At 39.5% G+C, this 24,667-nt stretch overlaps 1 protein-coding gene across 7 annotated transcripts in view; it reads right to left on the bottom strand.

Moving 5' to 3' along the window:
- Positions 1–24,667, bottom strand: part of MIDEAS (mitotic deacetylase associated SANT domain protein) — a 137,598-nt gene that overhangs the window by 59,660 nt on the left and 53,271 nt on the right. For 2 of the 7 annotated variants that reach the window (XM_074235753.1, XM_074235757.1), the window contains exon 1: positions 1–24,667. This exon is cut by the window's left edge. The exons of the other annotated variants lie outside the window; for them this stretch is intronic. The gene's annotated coding sequence lies outside the window, so the exon portion shown is untranslated. 7 annotated transcript variants of the gene reach the window in all.

Genomic DNA, 24,667 nt, shown 5'->3' with positions numbered 1-24,667 from the left:
GCATACGCTAGGTATTTCACACTAAGTATTTTGATAGGTACCAGGGATATACATTGAAAAAGTGAATCAGTCCCTGCCCTCAAAGACCTTATATTTTTACCAGGGGGATACAAATATACAAACAGACAAATAATTCAAAAATCCAAGTAAAAAGGAAAAAAACTCCAATCCCTTATTTTTCTTTATTACACTATAAGGATAGGTCAGATAGATTTCTGGAAATGACTGATTCCAAAAAGAAAAAGCATCAATAAATCATTAATTTAAAAGATCAGCTGTTTCATAGGAGTAGGAAACAGGGTATAAGTGATCAAAGTGAGGTTCCCTCCGACCAGAAGATGCCAGGAAAACACCCATGCTATTTTACCTACTAGACTGTTGCTAATCTGAGATTCAGAGGAAGAGGTTTCTGGGGATTGGTGACCTCTTGTGTAATGTCACAATGTCACAAGAGATGAGGAAAATCTGTACTCCATAAGCTGCCTACTTCTGTTTCTTCCTCCCCTTCTAGAAAAGAATGAGGTGATTTGTAGGTTACTGGGTAAAAACTCTCTGGGGATTTCACCAAGGAATCTGTAAAATGAGTACACTTAGCCAATAACACTTTCAGGATGCCCTCAGTGGGAAAGACAAAATGTACAAGGTTTTCAGGGGCCTCCCTGGCCTCACCCTAACTATTCAACCTTATCTTCTACTATCCTCTACGTGCAATCTCCACTCCAGTCAAGCAAGTTACTCAAGGTCCCTACCATGTCTGGGTTCACATTGCTTCCCTCACCTAAAATGCCCCTCCCTTTAAACCACACAGTTTAGTAATGAGTTATTCTCTAAAGATTCTATCTCCACAACTAGAAAGTAAGCTGCTTGGGCCAAGGGATTAGATTTAATGCTATCCCCTAAAGCAAAAGTTCTTCAGCCTGTCCATGGACTTTTTTTTTAAAAAATATTTTGATAAATATAGTCAATATGATTTGTTTTCTTTGTAATCACATGTATGTTGTTTTATGCATTTAAAAGCAGTGCTCTGAGATGGTGTCCATGGGTTTTACTAAATTGCCAAAGGGATACATGTTCCACCAAAAGTTAAGAATCCCCAAATCTAGAATGTAAACTGCTTGAAGGCAGAGACTCTTTTACTTGTCTTTTTTATCCCTAGCAGCTAGAAAATGACATGCACTTTTGAATAATTGATTATTATTTTTCTTCCAAAGTAGAAAGCACAGTATTGGTCCAAAGGAACATACACAGATGAGTAATAATAACTTGTTGATTGATTGATTGAAAGAGTAAGATAAGATTCCTTTCTATGTGGTTAGATAGCCTACAAAACTATCTAATATAAATGGACATAGGCAGCTATGTAGTGCAGTGGATAGAGCACCAGGTTTGGGGTCAGGAAGAACTGAGTTCAAATCCTGTCTCACTTAATCTATTAGCTGTATGACCCCAGGGCAAATCACTTAACCCCCATTTGACATAGTTCTTCATTTGCAAAATGGAGAGAAGAAATGGCAAACCACTCCAGGATCTTTGTCAAGAAAATACCCATGGAAAAAAGTTCATGGGGTCATGTAGAGTCACCTTGGGCTGGGTGACCCAAGTCACAACTTCGCTGACCCTCAGAATTTTCTCATATGTAAAGTGGGGGACAATTAGAAAATGTGAATAATAAAAGTATCTGTCTCACAGGGTTGACCTCTGAGGAAGCAATTCTAGTACAATTGCCTCTGAAGGTACTGAAGTTCCCACCTTCTCAGTTCTAATCAGTCTCCTACCCCATCAAATAGGTCAATATGAAAAACAGATATGATTTTATGAAAACCACACATACAAAATGAGACTTTTTTCCAAATCCCAACTTGGCTATCACCTAGCTATGTGACCTTAAGATAAACCACTTCACCTTTGAGAGTCTCAGGAACCTAAGGCATAAATTAAGAATGTTGGACAGGGGTGGCTAGGCGGCGCAGTGGATACAGCACTGGCCTTGGAGTCAGGAGTACCTGAGTTCAAAACTGGCCTCAGACACTTAATAATTACCTAGTCATGTGGCCTTGAAAAAAAATCTAAAAAAAAAAAAAGAATGTTGGACAACAAAGATTTAAGATCTTTTTTCAGGTCAAAGTCTTTAAATCAACTTATGATTCTTTTTTTAAAATAATTATTAAATGTAATATCAACCTATGATTCTAAACACAGTCTCATTAGAGATATGGTCCAGTGTTTGGAACTGAAAGAATGCTGATGATAATAATAATATCTAGCATTTATACAGGTTTGTGAAACATTTACATGTTATCTCATTTGATCCCCACAACAATTCTAAGAGGTAGATGCTATTGGCAGATGAGGAAAATGAGGCTCAAGAAGTCAAGTAATTTGCCTAAAATTCAAGAGTTAGTAAAGGTCTTGAGATAGAATTTAGAATTTGAACCTAGATCACATGACTCCAAGATTAATACCCTATCCACTGCACTACCTAGTTGTCTTTTGACTAGAAAATATACAAGAGGAAAAGGACAAGGCAAACCCCAGGTGACTCTCCAGGCTTAGCTTAGCTCCAAGTTATCTGTAATACAAAGTCATGGAGGTACTAAGGGATTTGAGTTGCTTAAGTCTACTCTCAGGAAGGTCTGCTTTAATGGGATTGGCTATTTTTCTCTTTCCATTTGACAGCCCTTAAACCATTAACACCTCCCATCTCATCCATTTCAGGAGACTCAACCTGTGTCAAAGTCTCTGTTCAATATCCCCACTGCAACTCCATTTCCATCATTCCCAGTAGTCACAGGAGATGCTAGAATTATCTGAAGTTCACTCCACCCCTGAATCCCTGGCTTTGCCCCAACAATAACCTCTTCGAGGGCCTTCTTGACTGGGTGAGTGTGAATCCCAGGTCTAACTAGTCCAGACTTCACATTCTAAATGAAGGCTAGGCCTGCCTCTCTCCAAGAGGACAAAAATCAGGAGTCCTGGAAGGAATGTTTAACACTCCCAATTCCCTTAGTTCTAGCCCAAGAAAGGAAGGAAGGAAGCAAGCAAGAAATAAAGGAAGGAAGGAGATAGTATCATTGCCCAATGGGAACTGGCCAATTGGGATCCCCAGTGGGGCAGTTGCTACCACTTACAGATTGTTGTTTGTCCTTCATTCCCCTCCCAAACTGATTCTTTTGAGAAGGCAAACTAAGTCATCTTTTGCCTCAACACTGAACGGGTGTTGCCTCAGACAAACTGAGCCCTAGGAATGATATTAGCTTAAAAAGGCTAAGTTCTTCCATTTATACACATCTAGGGCCATTGCCACTTGTCCTGAACTGTCTTGCCACTGGATCCAGATGGTTCTGGAGGAGAGAGAACAAGACTGTGACTTTGCACAGACCTGCTTCACTTAAATCCAATTCACCTACAAGTCATTTGCAGGATTTTAAGAGGTGGAGGCAAGAAAACATTTAATTCCAGGACATGAGGGCCCATTCATACCAAATTTGGAAGAGAGTGGGTCAGAGAGAGGGAAGGAGGGGGAATCAAGAAGGCAGATCTGATAGGACTGGACACCACTGAATCTACCTACTGTTTTAATTCTGATGTATATCCCCTATCAGAAGGGACTTTGCCACCCAACCTTGGAGCAACCCATAATGGAATCCTCCTGATGTCATTGGTCCTCTTTGAGAATAAAGAACAAACAACATCTCCAATCTAAGAAAAAAAAAAGGTCACTCATTCATTCAATGTTTATCAAACCTATTATGTGTCCAACACTTCTAGGAGATAGGAAAAAACCATAACCCCCATAGAGAAGGGCAAGACACATGTGCCAAGTTAAAATAAAATAAAAAAATTTAAAAAAACCCATGTTTGCTCCACAGTTCAGAGCAGATGCTCCCTTCCTAGATAAAAAACAAACACATTCTCTAGTAAGCTAACTGTAGTGGGGGGCCTTAGTCAGTGCTTTCTTATGTGGGTGTTAGCTCACAGGGCTAAACCCCAGGAGAAATAAACCAACCCCCCTACCCAGCAGAGGCATAAATTTTACTTTCAGATGGGGGCAAGTTGTGAAGGAAGGCCCCAGGAAACCAGCAAAGCATGTGGTGGGTGTTGGTACAGAGGGATGGTGTGTGTATGTGTGAATGTGCATGCATGTTCATGTGCACATGCAATAAATGTTCATTGCAGCAATCTAGCTAGCACAAGTCTGCTGTTACTGCTACTGAAACCAGGTCTACAGAAACAGTTAACAGAATCTCACTCAGGAAACAGGAAAGAAAGTAGGGAGAACCAGAGCCTCAACCTCTTTCATTAAACTTGGCAAAGAGGAAGATACAAGTTTGGAGTTTGACAAAATAAATAAAATCAAATCTATGGGAAGAAATATCAGTAAAATTGTGGAATATAAGAACTGTAGAGGAGATTAAATATCAAGTCTAACATCCTCATTTTGCAAAGAAAAGACCTACCCAAGGTCACACAGTTATCTTTGTTAGTAGAAAATTCAGCACTAAAGAATATTTAGCTCTCCTATCTTCAAATCCAGAGACTTCTACAGTGCCTGCCAATGGAATACAGTTGAGGGATATATGGAAGCAGGGGAAAATATACGAAATTTGAGGTAGGATTGAGAAACAACAGACCTGAAACTCAAATCCTGCCTCAGAACACTAGCTTCATGAATCTGGGCAAGATATTTAGCCTCTTCCTGTCTCAGTTTCTTCATCTGAAAAATGGGGATAATAGTAGCTAGCACTTAATGAGGCAATATTTGTTAAGCACTATGCAAAATTTAAGTCATGGAAATACTAGCTATTATTATCATCATTATTTTCATTCAACTCACCAAATGTTCATTAAATTCCTATACACAAGAGTGCCAGACCCTTGAGATAAAGAAGTAAAAATAATCCCTTCCCTCAAGGAGGTTATGTTCTGTTTCACACAAAGTATATACCTAAATAAATACAATGAAGAAAGAAATGGCAAAACACTCCAATATCTTTGCCAAGAAAATCTCAAATGGATCACGAAGAGTTGGATATGACTGAAAAACAAGAAAATATAATACACACACAACACATACACAGTAATTCCAAGAGGAAGAGAGTGTTAATAAATGGTGTGTGTGTGTATGTGGTAGTAGTGGTGTGATGATGATGATGATGATGATGATGATTTCTTTATACTTTGAAGGAAGGTAAGAATTTTTAGAGATAGAGGCAAGAAAACATTTAATTCCAAGACATACCAAATATAGAGGACCAGAGAGAGAGAGGGGAAGGAGGGGGAAAGAGGCACTGGAATCAAAAAGGCACATTCAACAGAACTAGGTACCACTGAATTTATTGTTTTAATCCTCAAGTACTTCCTTCTTAACAGAAAGGACTTTGCCACCCAAACTTGGAGCAACCTATAAATTGGAGATTCCAAAGGAGTCAATAATATGGAACATGTTATCCATCTCCATCCTAAAAACCCTTCGAGTGTCTCTTTTTCTACCCTGATGGATTCAATTCTCTAACTCTCAGAAGGCAAGTAGAAGACACTCAGAGACCACCCTTTTAGGACACAGAGATTAAGATATGTGAGCTATTTGGTCCAGGACATTCTAGTACAAAAGTCTGTCAAAGACAGTGGTACCAAAGGTAAGTACCATTCAAGAAGTTGTTTCAAAAATTGAGCAGTGCCATCTTCCTGCATCATGCCCAACCTCAAATGCTCTTAGCGTGGTAACTGGTTCACAAACTCCTCCTTCTCAAGCATGAATGACCATGTGGGTCATCATAAATGGAGGAAGGGAGGGAAACCTAACTACAAGGTACTGTGCTAAATGTGTTACAAATATTATGTTCTTTGATCCTCAAAAGTAGAAATTAAGTGACTTACCCAGGATCATGTAGTGATAAATTTCTGAGGCTAGATTTAAACTAAAATCTTCTTTGGGATGAGAGAATTCATCCAGTTAAGCCCCCTGCTCAAAACAAAAGAGATCCTCAACTATAATGAATTAACATATATTCTTAGAACTCTTCAATGATACAAATACCATACATATTCAAGGTGGAGAATAGACAGCATAGTATAGTGGGGAAAAGCAAGAATGAAATTTGGGATAAAAAAGATTTTGTTTCAAATCTCATCTTTCCACTTGGTTTCAGCTTCTCATTGCTCAAACAAGAGGATAGATCCCTAGCATCCCTCTTTGCTCTAAATCATAGAATCCTTTTATTCTATGAGATATTTTTTCTAATAATATAACTAACATTTATATGTTATCTCTGGTGTTTGCAAAACATATTAAGCAAAAAATATTAATTTAATCCTCTCAACAACCATGGAAAGTAGTGCCATTATTCCCTCCATTTTACAAAGGAGAAAACTGATGTTATGAAGTTAGGTCTCATCTCAGGTCCTCCTGAATACAAGTTCAAGACTCTACCCACAGGGTCACTTAACTGTTTTAATAATGATAGCTAGTCTTTGAAATAGCACTTCAAGTGCTTTACAGAAAGATCATTTGATCCTCACAACAAAACTGTGTAGTCAGTGTTATTATCACCATTTCACAGAGAAGGAAACTGAGGCTAAGGGCAGGTAGGTGATTCTCCAAGAATCTCAAAGCACATTTCAAAAATTCTTGACATCCTTGTTAGGTCAGTAAAGAAACAAAATAACACACTTCCTTCAAAGATGAGGAAATCCATCCTCAAAGAGAGAAAGTGCCTTGCAAAGTATAAAGCAAATCAAGAATGAAACTGAGAGGAAACCCAGACTTCCTGGGTCATTGAATCACAGGAAAATAAGAGACCTTAAAATAAAGGACACAGAACATTAGAGATAAAAGACCATCTCATAAAACTTCTTTGCTTTACAGATGAGGCTCAGAGAAATAAAGTGGTTTTCCACTGTCACATGGTAGTTTGTGGTTGAGTTGATAGGATAATTCATATTTCTTGTCTTGTCTCCTATACCTAGTACTCAGGGTATGCTGGTGAAATGTTTAGCCAGAAATCTAGGGGAAAAATTGTACTCTCCTCCAAAAAGACTCACTTTTTTTTGCAAGGGATTAAGTGACTTGCCCAAGGTCACACAGCTAAGTATTAAATGTCTGAGACCAAATTTGAACTCAGGTCCTCCTGACTCCAGGGTTGGTGCTCTAGCTACTGCAGTACCTAGCCCCCCCCCCCAAACACACTACTGTGTTTAATTTGTATTAACATTTCCTTCATCACTTTCTTCAGTCTAGATAATTAACAAAACAATAAATCAAACCTTGATTTATAAAAAACATTTTCTGATTTATGAGATGGAAATGCTCCTACAAGCAGGTATCCTGTACAATTCTGCCTGCTCTAGTCAGCACCAAGCTGACCAGATACTCAACTCACTTTATCTGGACTCAGGGAACACGTGAAACAGGTTTGAACATCACCCTCCCTCCAAACATCATTCATGTCAACAAAAGGTTGTACATACCCACTTTTTAAAAGAAAGATAGAGCCAGATAACATGGGAAGGTCCAGGAGGGATGCCACAGAGAGATCTTAGTACTAGAGTACCAGTATCAGCTCTGCCACTCATTTATTCCATGACTGTGGGCTCCCTTGTTTGCTCAATGCTTCCTGGTTTGGAGCCCAATCTGCCTCTACCTGGGAAATGGGTGTGACTCTACTATCTACCTCACTATGGTATGGTGAGTTGGGAAGAAAAGATAGATAGCCACATAAGAGCTTTGAAGTCAAAGGGTTATGAGTAGTTATAGGTCATTTAATTGACCTGGTTCTTCAAGATGATGACTCATACAATTTCTACTCAACATGCAAATGGCATAATTCAACAAACATTTCATGAATGCCTACTGTATGCAAGGTGTACATGGAAGAATCAAAGCAAAATGGAAACAGTCCCTGTCTTCAAAAAAGTTTACATTCTACTTCTTTTCCCCTTCTCTTCTAAACCCCATAGTCATTTTTGTATCTTTCATTCTTTTATCAATAGTTTTCTTTTAGAAGAGAGGTTCTTAAAGGCAGAGCCAAGATGGCAGAACAGGAACTCACCTACACCCACACACCTCTAACACATCTAAACAGATTTTTAAAATGCCCCAGATAAATCCCTGATAAGGAAATCCAAGAAGAAAAATAATATTGAGTCATTTTTTTTTCCAGCCCCAGTCAGTACAGGGAAAAAGAGAATTCTAGGACAATAAAAAACAAGGGTCTGTCTACCTAGTGCAGGGAGAGGCTATGCATGAAAGAAAAAATTGGTTTCCAAATTCAGCAAAGAGAATCCCAATCTTAAGCAGGGCAAGAAAGAGTAACAAATGGTAACTCTTTTGTCCTTTAACCAGGGATGCCTAATAAGAAGGAAATGTAATCCTAGATTGAATATTAAGCAAGGAGTAAATTCCAAAGAATAAGCAGCAACTGTATGGTTCTGAACCCAGGAGCAGAACAAGATCAGATTCCAGCTTCTAAATCACGCTAAAGCCTACAACAGAATAATCAGTCCTAAACCATGGTGCCCAGCTTTTTAATTCTTCTGGGCCTCATTACCCAAAACAAAACTTGTCTAGGGTCACATATAGAATGTAATGTTTATTAATTACAATAATGTAACCCATATTACTATAATGTAATAAAGTATAATAAAAAACAATGAGTACAACAAAACATTTACTGTTTTATTTTTTAACAAGGCAATGGGGCTAAAGTGATTTGCCCAAGGTCACACAGCTAGGTAATTATTAAATGTCCGAGCTGGATTTGAATTCAGGTCCTCCTGAATCCAGGGCCAGTGCTCTATCTGCTGTGCCACCTTAGCTGCCCCAAAACATTTACCTTTTAAACAAAATTAAGAACATGTCGTTTTTTAATGTGAACACTTTAAAGTCTGCTTTTTCTATACCAGTGCATCTACATCTGATTTGATAGAAGTTGTAATAATGTAAAGAATATTTTCAAGATGCCCTTCAATGAATCTGTGAGACCACACAGACCTTACAAAAAATTTAATCCCTGTCCCTGTAAGTTAAGGATTGCACCATTGGCAGACTGCATGAATGGATTGCTCAGCCACCACAGATTGAATTTACCTACTCTAAACTAAGGAAGAGTCTTCAGTGTTTTCTTTGTGAACCTGCAGAACTGACTGAGTACAGCAGCCACTGTGGAAATCCAATATTCATGATAAAAAAAAGGTCTGCAATAAAAAGCCTGGAGCTGTTTTGCTCAGATCCAAATCCAAGACCTTAGACCAAGAAGGTAGAAATTATATTTTCTCAGGATCAAACACTGAATTAAGATCACTGAAAGTTTTGCATATCTTGAATTGACCCTGAAATCCTGGAATATCCCAACTCTCAATAGTCCAAGAAAGCAGCAACAGGGGCAGCTCAGATATTCCCTAAAGAAATAAGCAGATTCTGGCTCTATAATAAAGTCCAAAGTCAGAAAATAGACTGGAAGAATGAACAAATGAAAAAGAATGCCACCCTAAAGAGCTATCATGGTGACCGAGATCCAAAAGAACAGAATGATTCTAAAACAGATGTGTCGGTAAGCAAAGCCTCAAAGAAAAACACTGCCTGGGCACATGTTCAACTAGAACTTGGAAGAGACAAGCAAGTTTTTTTAATAGGGCCAAACAATTTTTTTAAGTGAATGAAATGAGAGTGCTAGAGGAAAAAAATCAAAAAAGAAATGAGAGCTAAGAAAGAATTGGAAAGGAAATTAAACAGTTTGGCATAGTAGGTACAAAATATTTCCCATGCAACAAAATCCCTGAAATTAGAGGATCAATGAACAGTTAATGACTCTACAAAACAAGACCTATAAAAACCAGGTCAAATGGGTTAGGTTAAAGGAGAGTATTCCAAAGCAAAACTAATTCTAAGGACATATTAAAAAATATTTAAAGCAGATTTTTTTTGTAATAGTATAGAACTTGAAAATGAAGAAGGGTCTTATCAACTGGGGAAATCACTGATTAAGTCATGGTATATAAAGATGATGGAGTAACTACAGTAGTATAAGAAATGGTAAAGGGTATGGTTTTAGAGAAACCTGAGAAGACTTATTTGAAGAGAGGTAGAGTTAGGTGACCAGAATTAGAAGAAAGATTTATATAGTGACAATATTGAAAAGACAAACTGCAGAAGACTTGGGAACTTTGATTCAATGGAATGACCAATCAGTTTTCAGAGGACCCATACTATAAAGCTGCCTGTGTCCTTAGGACATGGACACTAAGGGAAATTGATTTGCCTAATTACACATGTTTATAACAAGGATTTTGTTTTTTCTATCTCAATTTTGGGGTGAGGTGAAGCATGACAGGGAAAATATTTTTGTTGACTGAAATAAATATAAGTAAAAATAAAGTTTTTAACTTGAGATCTGAGAACTTAAAACTTTTTGATAATTTTATTTCAACATAATTATTTATAATGCTAACTAGGAATCCTATGGATCTTATTTTATGCATTTAACATTATTCTGTGAAAATATCTATAGATTTCAACAGACTCCCAAAGAAGGTTATAATATTAAAAAGTTTAAGAGGCAAGTTGAAACTATATCAAACTTACTTATAGCCAGACATTTTGAATAAAACAAAGGTTCTTACCATAGGGTCAATAACATAACAAAAAATTTTTTCAATAACTACATCAATTTAATTGGTCTCCTTTGTAATCCTGTGTATTTTATTCATTTAAATCATTTTTCTGAGAAAGAGTTCATGGGATTCACAAGACAGGAAGAAAGGTTTATGACACAAAAAAGAGTGAAGAACCCCTGTTTTAATTTGACTTTCCTGCTGAGCATACTTTCTGATGATCTCTCACATGTAGAAAAAAAAAATCTTGATGTTGCTTAGGATTACAGCATCATGAAACTGGAAAGGAGCTTGGTGATTACTTAGTCCATCTACCTAGTTGTAGGGGCAGAGAAATGGCATAGCAAATAGAGTGCAGACTTGGAATCAGGAAGATATCTTCCTGTGTGTCCCTGGGTAAGTCACTTAACCCTGTTTAAGTTTCTTCAAAACTCAGAAGGGAAAACTACAGAAGAAGGAAACAGCAAACCACTCCAATATCTTTGCCAAGAAAACCTCAATAGGATCGTGAAAGGTCAGACACAAGTGAACAACTAATTGTACAGATGAGGAAACTGAGGCCTGGAGAAGAACAAGTGATACATCCAAAGTCACTCTCAGCATACACTTGTTCCAATCTCTGCCACTCAATTTTACTTCCCATCCCTGCAAAGCTAGGATTCAGAAGGACACTCTCCAACTTTTGAGTCAGTGAATCCTGTTCACTGTCACATTCATTTAAGAGTGGCCATTTAATTTCCCAGCTGGAGGGCTGTTTTGGATGTCTAGAATATTCTTCATCATCAACTCTTGCCTCTTAAATTTCCCTGACCTCCTCAAAAATTCATCTCACATTTAACTTTCAAGAGACCTTTACTGAAAACAAGATACCTTGTTTCTACCTAGTATACCTTGTCAGATATTTTTTCTTCCATGGGAATGAACAGGAATCAACTTTTTTTGTCTCTCACAGACTGCTGAAACTTATGCATCCCCTCTCAGAATATTTTTGACTATGCAAAATAAAGTAATAGGATTCCAAAGAAAAGATTTTCTCCTCTAAATTCACAGATCTCCCCCCCCCCCATCCCTCCATAATCTGTTCATGGAACTTTTCACTGGAATGTAAGCTCCTTTAGGGCAGGAGCTGTATTGTCCTTTCTTTCTATTCCCAGAGTTTATAACAGCCTGGTTCATTATAATCCTTAATAAATGTTTGCTGATTGATCAAAACAATTATATCCAGGTTCTCCAGTTTCAAAGAGTTCAAAGAATTCTAACATAAGTCTATTTGTGCAGCTAAGGAAACTGAGTCACTGAAGTTGGAGCCTGGCCATCCAGCAACAAGTGGGAGTGGAAGCCAAACTAAGTCCAGAATGATTAGTTTACTGCTCTAGAAATACTTCCTCAGAGAGAAGGGATGTCTGATCAACACACCTGAAGAAAAATTCCTGGAGGAGGAACGGGAAACGTGGGAAGGAAGGTGGTAGGACTTTCAACTCATTACTTTTTGCCTTGTGGCCTAAAGGTTGACCTGTTTTAAGTTGAGGGGATGGACCAGCAGTAACCTACTTCCCCCTAAGGAAGAGAAGACCAGAAAACTAGCCTGGTTGGCCAAGTATGTATAACTTCATTTCACCCTCATTCTCAACAAAAGTCTTCTAGATGAATTGGCCATAGTTAGGCTACAGAAGATTGTGAGCCTAGGGAGCTCATCCACATCTACCAGGTGAAGGGGTGGGGACTGTAAACCTAAATCACTCCCAGCACAAATGAATACAAATTCTTTGAGTTTCTTTTACTTTTGAGACTTCAGCTGCAGGGCTCTTTCCCTTCTTTTTCCTGTTGATTTATTCTTTAATGTTCCTGAAATACACCCAGAGGTCTTTGGCAATGGATCTTCACAAATAATCCAAACCTGGAATACAAGCTAATAATAATAAGGCTTCCTTGGCAGGGGCCAGGTCAGACAATTGGACCCTAGGGCCCTAAAATTTCTACAACCTAAAGGAGAAAAAATTTTAGAACCAAGGGTTACATATTTTGCCATGGTCTAAACTTTCTAGCAACAGTTGGGTTGTAGAGGTTGGGAAAATGTTGGGGGTGGGGGAAGAGAAGCTTTGGGGATAGATAGTAAGATCTAAATCAGATCCAACCTTATGCTTCTCAGGGTTCTTTGTGAGGATCTAACCAAATATTCTGTAAAGGGCTAAGCATAGAACCTACCCAACAAACCTGAGGTGGAATTCAATACTTTAGCAATCAGTAGTTGTGGTCCTAGTCAGGCTAGCCACTTCACTAGTACTATAGCCCTGAGCAATTAATTGCAACTTTGTCCTTAAAGTCTGAGCAATTCTAATTCTTTGGATAAACTTGCCTTAGATGCTATGTAAGTGCAAATGCTAAATGGTTAGTTGGTTCTTCCCTACATTATAGAATAAGATCAAAATAACAATGCTATGTTAGAGATAAATTACAGTGTATATGACTGGATGATCAGACCAATATGATCTCAGAATGCTCTACCATAGGTTGGGCACAAATCGTCCATGGTTCAACCTGAGGTGGGTTCTCTAAATTTACAGATCTCACATTTCCTTTAAGCTGCTTTCCATTTTTGCTTTTCACAGAGCACAGCACTCTCTCTGATGAGGACATGCCATGCTGGCCAGTTCTGTGCCAATATCTCCCATGATGAATAATCGATTTCAGAGTTCTTAACAGAGACATTCAAAGTATCCCTGTATCACTAATTTTGAATTTTGAGAGATGTTGACTTCAGGCCCTGTCACAGATTGTAATAAATGCCACACTATTTAAGATTCTTGGGAGTAAAGTATTATCCCAACTAATTCAAAGTCCCTTAGGAAAAGCAACACATGAATCTTGTTATCAGTCACTGAAGCCTTAATATCATGAATACTTTTTTGTAATGGAAGGAGAGGAAAAAGGAGGAAACTGATCCAAAACAAAGCAGTCTGGAGGGGACCTAAGGCAACCTGAGGACAGTATAATAAGGACCTCTGGGCAAATAAGAAATCCTGAAAGGAAAATAGGGAGGGTGCCCCCAGAAAACTTTGCCTTAGTACAAATCACCCCAAAAGTCCTCTCCCTACTTATGTGCCTTTTGAAATCCTACCCATTCTTCAAAGTCCAGCTCAAAAGCCCTTCTCCAGAATGGGGTCCTTGACCTCCCCCCAGGCAAAAATAAATTCTTTACTTCGGATCCAGGTTAAAATAAACTCTTTACTTCGGATCCAGGCAAAAATAAACTCTTTACTTTGGATCACCAGTAGCATTTTGTATCCACTAGTAAACTCTGTTTTGTGTCAGAACACGGATTTGAGTTGTAAAGGACCTTACAAAAATCATCCAGTGACTGCATTTAGTGATGAAATTAAGGAAGATCACACAGAAAATAAAAGGTAAAGACAGGAATTAAATCCAGGGCCTTTGACTACCAAACAAGGTTCCTTTTCACTGCACCAGACTTTCCTATTTGTGTGTGCATTTCTTTCTTACCCAGCATACATATAGATTGCCCCTTGTTCCTTAAGGGCATAGACCATGTCTTATTCCTCTTCATAATTGAAGGTGGAGAAGGGAGAGGAACTCTCAAATGTTTGTTGAATGAATAAACTAATGAAGGAACTTCACAGTTTTGCCAAGGAAAGATTTCCTAGCCTGGGAAATATTCCAGAAATAAGACTATGGAAATTCTGCAGAGAGGAAAAGTGATTCCCCCACTTCCCTCAGCTGCCCAGTCCCCAGATGAGTGGGGGAGGGATCAGAGCCCATGACTACAGAGGAGAGTTCAGCAAAGAGTGGGAAGGAAAATGTAATCTTTTTAACGAAATAAACCATTGCTAGAAGATGGAAAAACACTGGACATAAAGAAGTGGGGCTCTGGATGACAGACTCATTGGGAGTCTACCCAAAATGTAGTGGGGTGAGCTTAATGTCCTGCTAATTATAAGAGCACAGCTAGTTATTTTTGGCACCTCTTCTGTCAGGAGCCAACAGGGAAAGGCAGTTGCTAGCAACAGAGAGTGGGACATTTATTTTCAACTGTGCAAGGAATTACCACTGGGATAGAAGAAGAGGCCTGAAGCAGAGTAAAAGGCCCTCCCCCCCACTCCTTACTTCCCTCCCCAACCTGTACCTAGCATTGTAAAGGGGCTCTCGGGGTGGAAAATGGAACACAGCACTTCTGTTTTCACTTGACTTGTGGTGCCTCCTTTCTCACCATTAACAAATACAGATAAATGTAGAAAATTTTAAAAAGCCCAGTTATGATATGACCATATACCCAGAATCCAGGGTTTCCAGACAGATTTCCTCTAGACCCTGTCATATGAGGAAAAGGAGACTTACAGCAAATCTCTAGTTACCTCTTTGGGAGCTGAGACTTCAAAGCAGTTGTTGGGGGGAGGGTACTCTCCCATTCCCACAGGCTCCAGCTCTGCCATCATTAACCAAAATGGCTAGGGGCAGTTGCTTCTGAGCCTTGACTTCTTCATTTGTAAAATGAGGGGATTGGACCCGTAGAAAATTTTAACATTATATAACATGATCTAAGGGCCTGGGGGAGTATATTCCAAATGGAAGTTGTGCACCAGCAGAGAGGGTTAAGAATCCCAAAAGACAGGCAAGAGCTGCAAAGGAGGAAGGATTGCAAAGCAATAAGTAGGATTGCAAAGTCTTGCTGCAAAAGGTTGAATACACTATAACACAGACTGGAGCAGCTGAGGACTGGGTCAGGTTTTTGGAACACAGTTAGATACAGCAGGAAATTGAAATTAAATTAAATACAACAAGATTGCAATACCTACTATGTGCAAAACTTGGAGGCCTCACTAGAAGAAGTCTCCACACTGGAATTTCCCTCAAACAAGTGAACTCACAGGCCAGAATAAGTAAAACAACAGGGTGAATGTCCTCAAATGTTCCTAGAAAACACTTAAATGTTATGGGGAGAATGGTGGAAGGAAAACACTTAAACCAATAAGCAAATAGAAGATGTGTGATGACAGAGAGTATCAGGGATACTTTTTTCAAAATAAGTGGGATCCTCTCTCAACTTTAGAACTCTTTCCCCCACAGTTTCACAGCAGCGAAAGGGGTGGTGTGGGTATGCTGGTAAATGTCTAACAACAGGCTCTCTGAAAAAAAAATGTGTTTTTGTTTTGTTTTTAAGGCAATAAGGTTAAGTGACTTGCCCAAGGTCACACAGCTAGGCAATTATTAAGTATCTGAAGCCATATTTGAACTGAGGTCCTCCTGACTCCAGGGCCGGTACTACCCACTGCACCACCTAGCTGCCCCCTGAAAAAATATATGGATGACACACTTTTATGTTTTATCTGCATAATTAATATTTCTCCAAGACTTTCTCAGGCCAAAACAACTAACAAAACAATAAATCAAGACCTAAATAAACAAAGATCCCTTTTTTCTAGAGTGTAAATGATCACACAAATTATTTAACAATCAACTCTAGCACACCAGTGCTGCATTGGCTTCCTTCAGGTCTCAGCTGAAATGCTACAGAAAAAGCTTTCCAATTCCCCTTAATGCTAATATCTTCTCTCTTTTGACTATCTCTAATTTATCTAGTATACAACTTGTTTAAACATAATCATTTGCAAACTGTCTCCCTCATTAGAATGTGAGTACCCAGTGCCTGGCACATTTTTGGGACTTAATAAATGCTTGTTGACTTGCCTTGAAGGAAAGCCAATTTTAGTTGTTAATTTTCTCCCACCAGAGATCTCATTTTCCACCATATCTTGGGAGGAGGAAGAGCAGTATCCAGGGAAAACCCCGTTTTGGCTTAATATGGGCCTGTGCTTCCCCTCAGAGCCAAGGTCTGGACTAATGCCACCCCCTCCCCCGACCTCAATTCTGGCCCCAAACTCCAGCCAAAACAGAAAGGAACAGAGAAACAGCCTGGAAAAAATGTGATCACCAAAGTCCCTGAGGCCAAAGGGGAAAGGAGAAGAGGACAGAGAGCACCTTAGCCAACCTGCAATGTTCCAGGAAGACAGGCTGCTTACTGATAGCAAGACATATTTGGGGAGAAGTTTTTAACCAGTCACTGGGAAAATGGCCCCTGTTCTCCCCTTGGAGATCATTTTTACAAGCCCAGCCAAGACTGGGCACACACAAAGACACCCAATCACATGTCAATGGGAAGAAAGAAACCCAGGGAAAATACACACACAATACACACACACACACACACACACACACACACACACACACAACTAAACCCAGATGGTTTCCAAACTGTGGTAATTTTCTTATGTAATGTAGCTTCCCTCATTTTTTGTTTGTTTAAGAGAAAGCTTGAAACCCTTTTTGAAGCTTCAGTCTCATCCTTCACCACCCCCCCAATCGAATCTGCTCAGAATTCACCCTCCAGAGTTTAATGGCATTAAGTGGAGTCAAAAGAAGGGAGAATTTGAGGGAGTTTATCAATCTAAACATCCTGATGGACCCTCCCAAATGACACTTCATTCGATGAATGCAAAGCTTGGGTGTGTTCTAGGATCTGAGCCAGCAAATACAACCTGATGTCACTCAAAGGCCCCATTTTTCCAGTCCTGGCCCAATGGCACCAGGATAGAGAATGTCTGAGACCCCTAGGGTCTCAACATCAGCTAAAAATTAGGACCTGGAGATAGTGGGAGATGCCAAAAAGATTCCATTTCCAGATAACTGATAAATATTGGTTAAGCCTATTAAATGGCACTGGGAATACTAAGCCAAATAGAAACAGTCTTTATCCTCAAGCAGCTTACATTCCCAAGAGGTTAGATGACAGTAAGTTCCAGGCCCACAAGACTTTAAAGACCACAGATTTGAAATGACCTATTTAATTTTAATCACCCAGGAATAATCACTCAGACAGCCCCAAAAGGTTCCAGTACCTCATCAGGAGGCTAGCACACAAATAGAATTTCCTTCCTATACCGGAAACAAGCACAGTCAAGAACTAGAGGAGTTGGAAATTGGTAGAAAGTTCATTTCAGGTAGACAGATATACCTATCAGACCCAGGGAATGATACAAAATTAGAGGGAGAAAAAGGTGCTAAATGCATTCAATCAGTCATTAATCATTAAAAATCTATTATATATCTAGAACAGTGCTAAGAACTGAGAATACAAAAGAAGGTCAAAGAAAGGTCCTTTACTCAAGGTGCTCACAATCTAATGGGGGTGGGGAGAGAGAAAACACACACACACACACACACACACACACACACACACATATATAAGCTCTATATTGATTAGAGAATGCTAGGTCTGAAGTCAGAACACACAAGTTCATATTCATCGTCAGACACTATGTGATCCTGGGCAAGTCACTTAACCCTACTGGCCTCAGTTTCTTCATCAGTAAAATGAACCAGAGAAGAAAATGGTAAACCATTCCAATATCATTACTGAAATACCCCCCCCAAAAAAATGCAAAAGTGGAATATGCCTGAACATACAGAGGCTAAGTAGGAAATAATTAAGAGAGAGGAAAGAAAAAATATTCATTGGGGAATTGCCTCTTGAAACATCTGAGGTCATTAAGTCCTACCATATAGGCTCAGAGTATAATAATAATAATAATAACAATAAAATATTAATCATAATGTTTGTCCTTCATTTTTGAAGAAGACCAAGACATTAGGGAGGTGATGCCATGACAAGCATTTGCATTGGAACTGAGTGAAGGGGGTACTATGCTAAGTCCCCAGCCTCACTTTTTCCTCCAGAGCCATCTGGATCCAGATTCTAGATATGAATCAGACAACTGGAGATGATCCGGAATGTGAGGCAATCAGTTAAGTGACTTGCCCAAGGTCACACAGCTACTACGTGTCAGAGGCTGGATTTTGAACTCCCATTCTCCTAATTCCAAGACCAGTGCTCTATCTACTGCACCATCTAGCTTCCCTAAATGACACCCAAAGGTCACTTTACAAATGTTATTTTATTTAAGACACAACCCTCCTATAAACTAAACACTTTCTGTAATTGCTGAGGTCACTTACTTTTTGACTAGACTAGTATCATCAGTACAGAAAGCAACTCTCAATGACTAACAAAACAGATTAACTAACCCTTTTCTGCCATTTATAGTCTTAAAGAAGTAATGAGAAATTGGGATGCCTGAGGTTACCCTGTCCAGGGACACATCAATGTGACTGGAAGGTGTACTTGAATTGAGGTTGAATTTTCCTGATTCTGAGGTATGCTCTCTCCTCACTATATGTTTCCTTTCATTACAGGTATTATTATTATTCCCATTTTACACATAAGAAAACTGAAACTTAGAGGCTTGCTGATCATGGGCAAACTACTAATAAATATCAAAAGGTGGGATCTGAAACCAGTCTGTGCCAGTAATGCTTAGCAAAGGTTTGAGGTTGGAGAGTCCAGTCTTTTGCTAAGATTTGTCCTTCATTTTTCAAAGAACATGACAACAGGGAGGTGGTGCTATGACAAGCGCATGAACTGGATTTGAGTGAGCAGGATCCTTTCTCCTCCAGAGTCATCTAGGTCCAGTGACCAGATATGAATCAGGATGTGTGGAGAAGATTCTGGATGTGAGGCAATCAGGGTTAAGCGACTTGCCTAAGGTGATGTAGCTAATAAGAGTCAAGGCCAGATTCAAATTCTTGTCCTCCTGACCCCAAAGTTGGTGCCCCATCCACTGCACCGGATTATCAAGATATCAAAGTAGAGGAAGTTTTACTTCTAGTTACTGGCTACCATCAGGAAGATTTCTCTGTCCCCTCCTAATCAGAGAGAAGTCAAAAAAAATTTTGGCAAGAGAGAGGCAATAAATGCTAAGTGACTTGGTCCAGCATGTTTGAGGTCAAATTTGAACTCAAGCCTGCCTGACTTCAAGATCAGTGTTTTTATTCACTGTGTCACCTAGCTACCCTCACAGGTGCCAAACTCAGATTAGACCAAATCACTCCCCTATTCAAAAATCATCAGGAGCTGCCTATTACTTTTAGGATAAAATAAAAAATAAAAAAATCTTCTAGATTTATCATTTAAAGTGACCTTCGGGGTGGCTAGGTGGAGCAGTGGATAAATCACCAGCCCTGGAGTCAGGAGTACCTGGGTTCAAATCCAGCCTCAGACACTTAATAATGACCTAGCTGTGTGGCCTTGGGCAAGCCACTTAACCTCATTGCCTTGCAAAAACTAAAAAACTTTAAAAAATAAAAAATAAAAAAAAATAAAGTGACCTTCATGCCCCGCTCCAGTTCAGCTGACATGAGAGCTGTTCTCCATACATAACCTTCTTTCCTCTATGCTTGCAGAGGTGGGCCACTCCATGTCTAGAAAGAATTCTCTTTTCATCACTACCTCTCATCTCCATCAAATGAGATATTTGTAAAGTGCTTAGCAATATGTCTGACACACAGTGATGTTATGTAAATTCTAATTCCCTTTTTCTCATTTCCCCTCTACCTAGCATAATTCCTCTTTTAACTGCCTTTTCTGATCCACTCCCCATAAGCAGCTTTTTCCCCCCGCCAGAAATTGTTCTGTATTGCCTTGTAAATATTATTTACCTGTTGACTTGATGCAACTTTCTCCCCTCTTCTTCCCATTCAGAATATAAGCTTCTGTAGGGCAGAAATTGTCTCATTTTCATTTTTGTCCCCCTCAACCTAGCATATGATACATCTTTGTTGAGTAAGGACTCAAATGTTAAAAGTTCATTTGTACAAAAAGTTCTGTATACAAAAAGTTCACCTTCTCCAGCTGCATGTTACCTCAGATGCAGATGACTTTAATAAGAGTTCATGGTTCCAAGATGTTCATTGCCTCATCACACCCCCACTGGCCAGAGTTTTAGTACACAACAATCCATTTAATTCACTTGAAGCCAAAATCCTAATGTACCCCCAAACAAAAAGTCAAGGCAAGTCTTCAGAGCCCCTCTCCCCAAGAAGCCCCAATAGCTCAGGAAGCTTGGGTCTGATCCTAAATTCAGTCCTAGCTATGTCATCAAAAGGCACTTCTAAATTAGTGGCACCCTTGCTCAATGGCCCCTTCACTCTGCTGCTTCAGACAGCTCTGAGGCAAGTACTAAGGCACAGTGGAAAGAGCATTGGTTTTGAATTGAATCTCAGCTTTGGTATTTAATTCTTAAGTATTATGATCAAGTTACTTGCTTCTTTGGGTCCCAACTTCATCATCTGTAAAATGAAGATGATGAACTCAATGGGCTCAAAGGATTCCTTCCAGCCCTAAATCCATGATCAGGAATCAATCATCTTCAAGTTAGGTCAAATCTAACTCTGAGGTAGACAAGCGGGGGTGGGGTGGGGGCTCTGTCTTCCCTAGACAATCAAAGAAACTGGGCTGGAGTCAGGAAAACCTGAGTTCAAATGTAATCTCAAATATTTACTAGGATCCCAGGCGAATCACTTTACCTGTTTGCCCTGATTTCCTCATCTGTAAAAGGGGGATAATAATACAAACCAACTTTGAGAGCTGTTCTGAGGATCATATGAGGTAAGTTCTTGGCACATGTTATAAAAATGTCTATTATTATTGTTCCCTGGAAACTGGCCCACTCACACCACAATGATATTCCAAAAACATGTACATGATGACCATGGCCTTAAGTCCAGGTCATATGAGACTTGGTTGAAGGAACTAAAGATGCTTAACTTTTAAAAAAGGGTAGGAATTGGGAGTCAACAGCAATGTTACAAGGGATAGAAATGGGATCTGACTTGAGTAAAGTACAATGTGAGAGATGTAAAGAAGCAATTTTAGGCTACCAAGAGTAGATTAGTGCTATCCACAAATACAAGAATGGTCTTCCTCAAAAGGTGATAGGTTCCTCCAGTCTTTTTCAAGAAAAGGCTGGATATCCCATGTGTCAGGTAGGTTCCTTTCAGGTACTGATAGGTTTAGATAATAGTTGGGATTACTTTTAATTCTGAAATTCTATGATCAATGATTGGCTCACAAAATCTAGTCTTTAAATTTTAATATATTCCAAATTTAATTTAAATCCAAATAATTCCAAAATTTAATATATTCCAACCCCTGAACCTCCCTCCCAAATCTCTTCCTTTCAGATCTTTCCCTTTGTCTTAGGAGCTCTAGTTGTAAGATATGGGTTTTAGAACTGGAAGAGATCCAGAATGGGATCTGCTTTTCTATAAGTTTTTTACATTTTTCAGCTCCTATTCATCAACCCTCTTCAAAGCAACTTTCTCTTAATTCACTGTCCCATATGTTACTCTTTTATTCACATAAGTGGCACATTCCTAAGTTCAAACCCTGATTCAGACACAAGCTGGTCTCAAAAGTCACTCAAGCCATTTAACCCATCAGTTTCATTTTCCTCTTCTGTAAAATGGAATGATAATGATGGCCCTCTCACTCACAGGGCTATGATTGTAAACCACTTTTCAAATCTTAAAGTACTACATAAATGTTGGCCATATTTTTGTCCTCTAGATATTCCTTCCTTGTTGTTTTCAACAAGCTGACAAATGTATGATTAGGTCAGTGTGGCCTTAAATTGAATGCAACCAATGTCCATCCACTCAATCTGGTAGTATAACCACAATTCAAGCATTTATTAAACACCTGCTACATAAAAGAACAATATGTCTAGGTGCTCTGAATACAAATGACTCTCATCCTCCACTCAAAGGAGCCTAAAGTAAAATAATCTTAGAACTGTAAGTAACATCAGAGGCCATATACCAACCATCAGTCTACAGATTTTTTCTAAGTGACTTGACCAAGGACTCACAGGTAGTAAATATCAAAAGTGAAATTTGTCCTCTTAATTCAAAGTCAATACACATTCCATGGCATCATACTTATCTAAGCAAGCAACTTTCAACATCATGCAACAGATAAGAGTATGCAAATAAGTACAATGCAAAGTCAAATGTGATAAATAGACCAAAAATACAAATAAAAATGCTTTGACAGAACCTAGGAAGCACACAATATTTGAAATAAATTACTTTTGGCTGAGAGATCACGAAGGGGGGCTGCACTTGAGCAAAGTCCGAAAGGATGAAAAGGTGGGAGTGAATTGGTATCTTTCTGAGAGTGAAGGAAAAGGGCAAATTCCAGAAACAGGGGCATCTAGCTTGACTAAAGTCACTGAGAAGATCTTTCTGGGATATAGGTATATTTTTATTTGCCCAAGCACTGCACACCACATTCCACTGAGAGGGGGTTACCTTGTTGGAGTAGGAAAAAAAAAAGGTACTGAGGATAGAGAAAACCAAAGTCATATTACTAGCTCTACATTGACTAACTTGGAAGTTTTTGTAGGACTCAGTTTCCTCATCTGAAAAATTAAAGGGCTGTACTAGCTTATTTCTAGGGTCTCTTTCAACTTGACAGTCTATGATTATGTGATCCTATGAGCGGGGGGAAGGAAAAGCTCACAGGATCAAGAAGTTATATAGGGACTTGTTCTGCTCAGGGCTAATGCCTTTTGTCCCAAAGTCTTGAAGGCCCCCATCTTGCCTATCCATCTGCTACTAAATGACCTGGAAGTAGTCTGGACATTCAGACAGAAAGTCCCTGAACTAGCTGTCTGTTCCAAGGGAGCTTCTGTACCCCTGTATATAATGGGTCTCAAGGCAGACTTGCCTAGCCAGTACTGACTAGCTGCATCTTTCACTAGCAACCTATGCAAGAGTCCAGAGGCTCTGAGAAACTTCTCCTTAATCTGAATGAAGCATGTTGTCTTTCTCCTGCATTTATTAAAAGCAGCAGCCCACAGCACCAAATGCTGGAGTTATTTTTAAATCCTCTGTTTAAAAGTTAAATTGCCTCCTACTGTGTTCTAGTAAGGCATCTCAGAAAGCCCCCCTTCCCTTGCTCTGGAAGTAGAGGTCATGGTATGCAAGGTTTGTAGAAATTGGAGGGGAGTAGTAGTCTGCATTTGCCCTTTCCATGACTAAAGCTGAGACTTGGGGCATTTAGATGTCAAGTGGTCCAAAATCCTCCAGGGATTTGGGGGGGGAGGGGAAACCACTGATTCCAATAAAGAAAAAGCCTGGGTGGCCTAGATCTCAATCATACTAGGGAATGTAGCATAGCCTCTGTATGTTAACATTAAATTGGGTTGATCATTTATTATTCATGCAATTTCATTTTTACTTATGTTTTCTTCACTGCTCATAGAAGGCAGGAAAACGAACCTGCAACTAACTGTTCAATCTTTTTATCTTAAGATATTTTAACAGGGGAAATCTAAAGCTCCCAACAGCATGTGAAAAGAAAGACCACATTTAAGATGAAGGCAACTAACTGACATGAGGGATAAAGCTGGACCTGGAGTCAGAAGACCTGAGTTCAAATATGACCTCAAATAGCTGTGACCGGCACAAGTCAAACTCAACTACTTCAGTGCCTTCATTTGTAAAATCGGGATAAATTTCTACCTCCCAGGTTTAATGCGAGGATACTATGTGTAAAGTGCATTGCAAACCTTTAAGAGCTATTTAAATACTGGCTCTTATCATTATGACCTACATCTGCACTACCACTTCTAAAGAGCCACCTTTTACCACCTCTGGCGGCCACTAGGGTGGACGGCAAATAATGAGACTTGTTTGGGTTGGTCTATTCTCCGCCCCTACCTCCTAGCCCCGATGGAGGGTCTTCACAACTGCAATGCTTTCTTTTCCTCCCTTTCCCCTCTACAGAAAAGATCCCAAAGGTAGTACTGATTCAGCTGTAGGAGGGAAACCAGGCACCACCAGCGTCACTGTCGTGCAAAATCTATCCAGGGCCCAGTGAATATTGTGGAAGCCCCGATCGCCGTCTGTCTGCCCCCTCAGCCCCGCTCACAGCAACTTGTATATATATAAATCCTTCTTGCCAGCCTGAGGCCTTGCTGCCTGACGGATGCACCCGCCCCCCAACTTCTCCAGTTAAGGGCCATCGAGCAAGGCCAATGGGGAAATCAGAGAACCAGGAAGTCACAAAGTTTTGGGGAAAATAATGTTTCCTTTCACTAGGCAAGTGCTCCGGCGGAGTCCAGCGCGAGAGTCGGCCGGAGGCGCC

This window comes from Macrotis lagotis, chromosome 4 (genome assembly GCF_037893015.1).
Source record: "Macrotis lagotis isolate mMagLag1 chromosome 4, bilby.v1.9.chrom.fasta, whole genome shotgun sequence".
NCBI lineage: Eukaryota > Metazoa > Chordata > Mammalia > Peramelemorphia > Peramelidae > Macrotis > Macrotis lagotis.
Note: the sequence above shows the minus strand (reverse complement) of the source record. Positions and strands in the feature narration are given on the sequence as shown.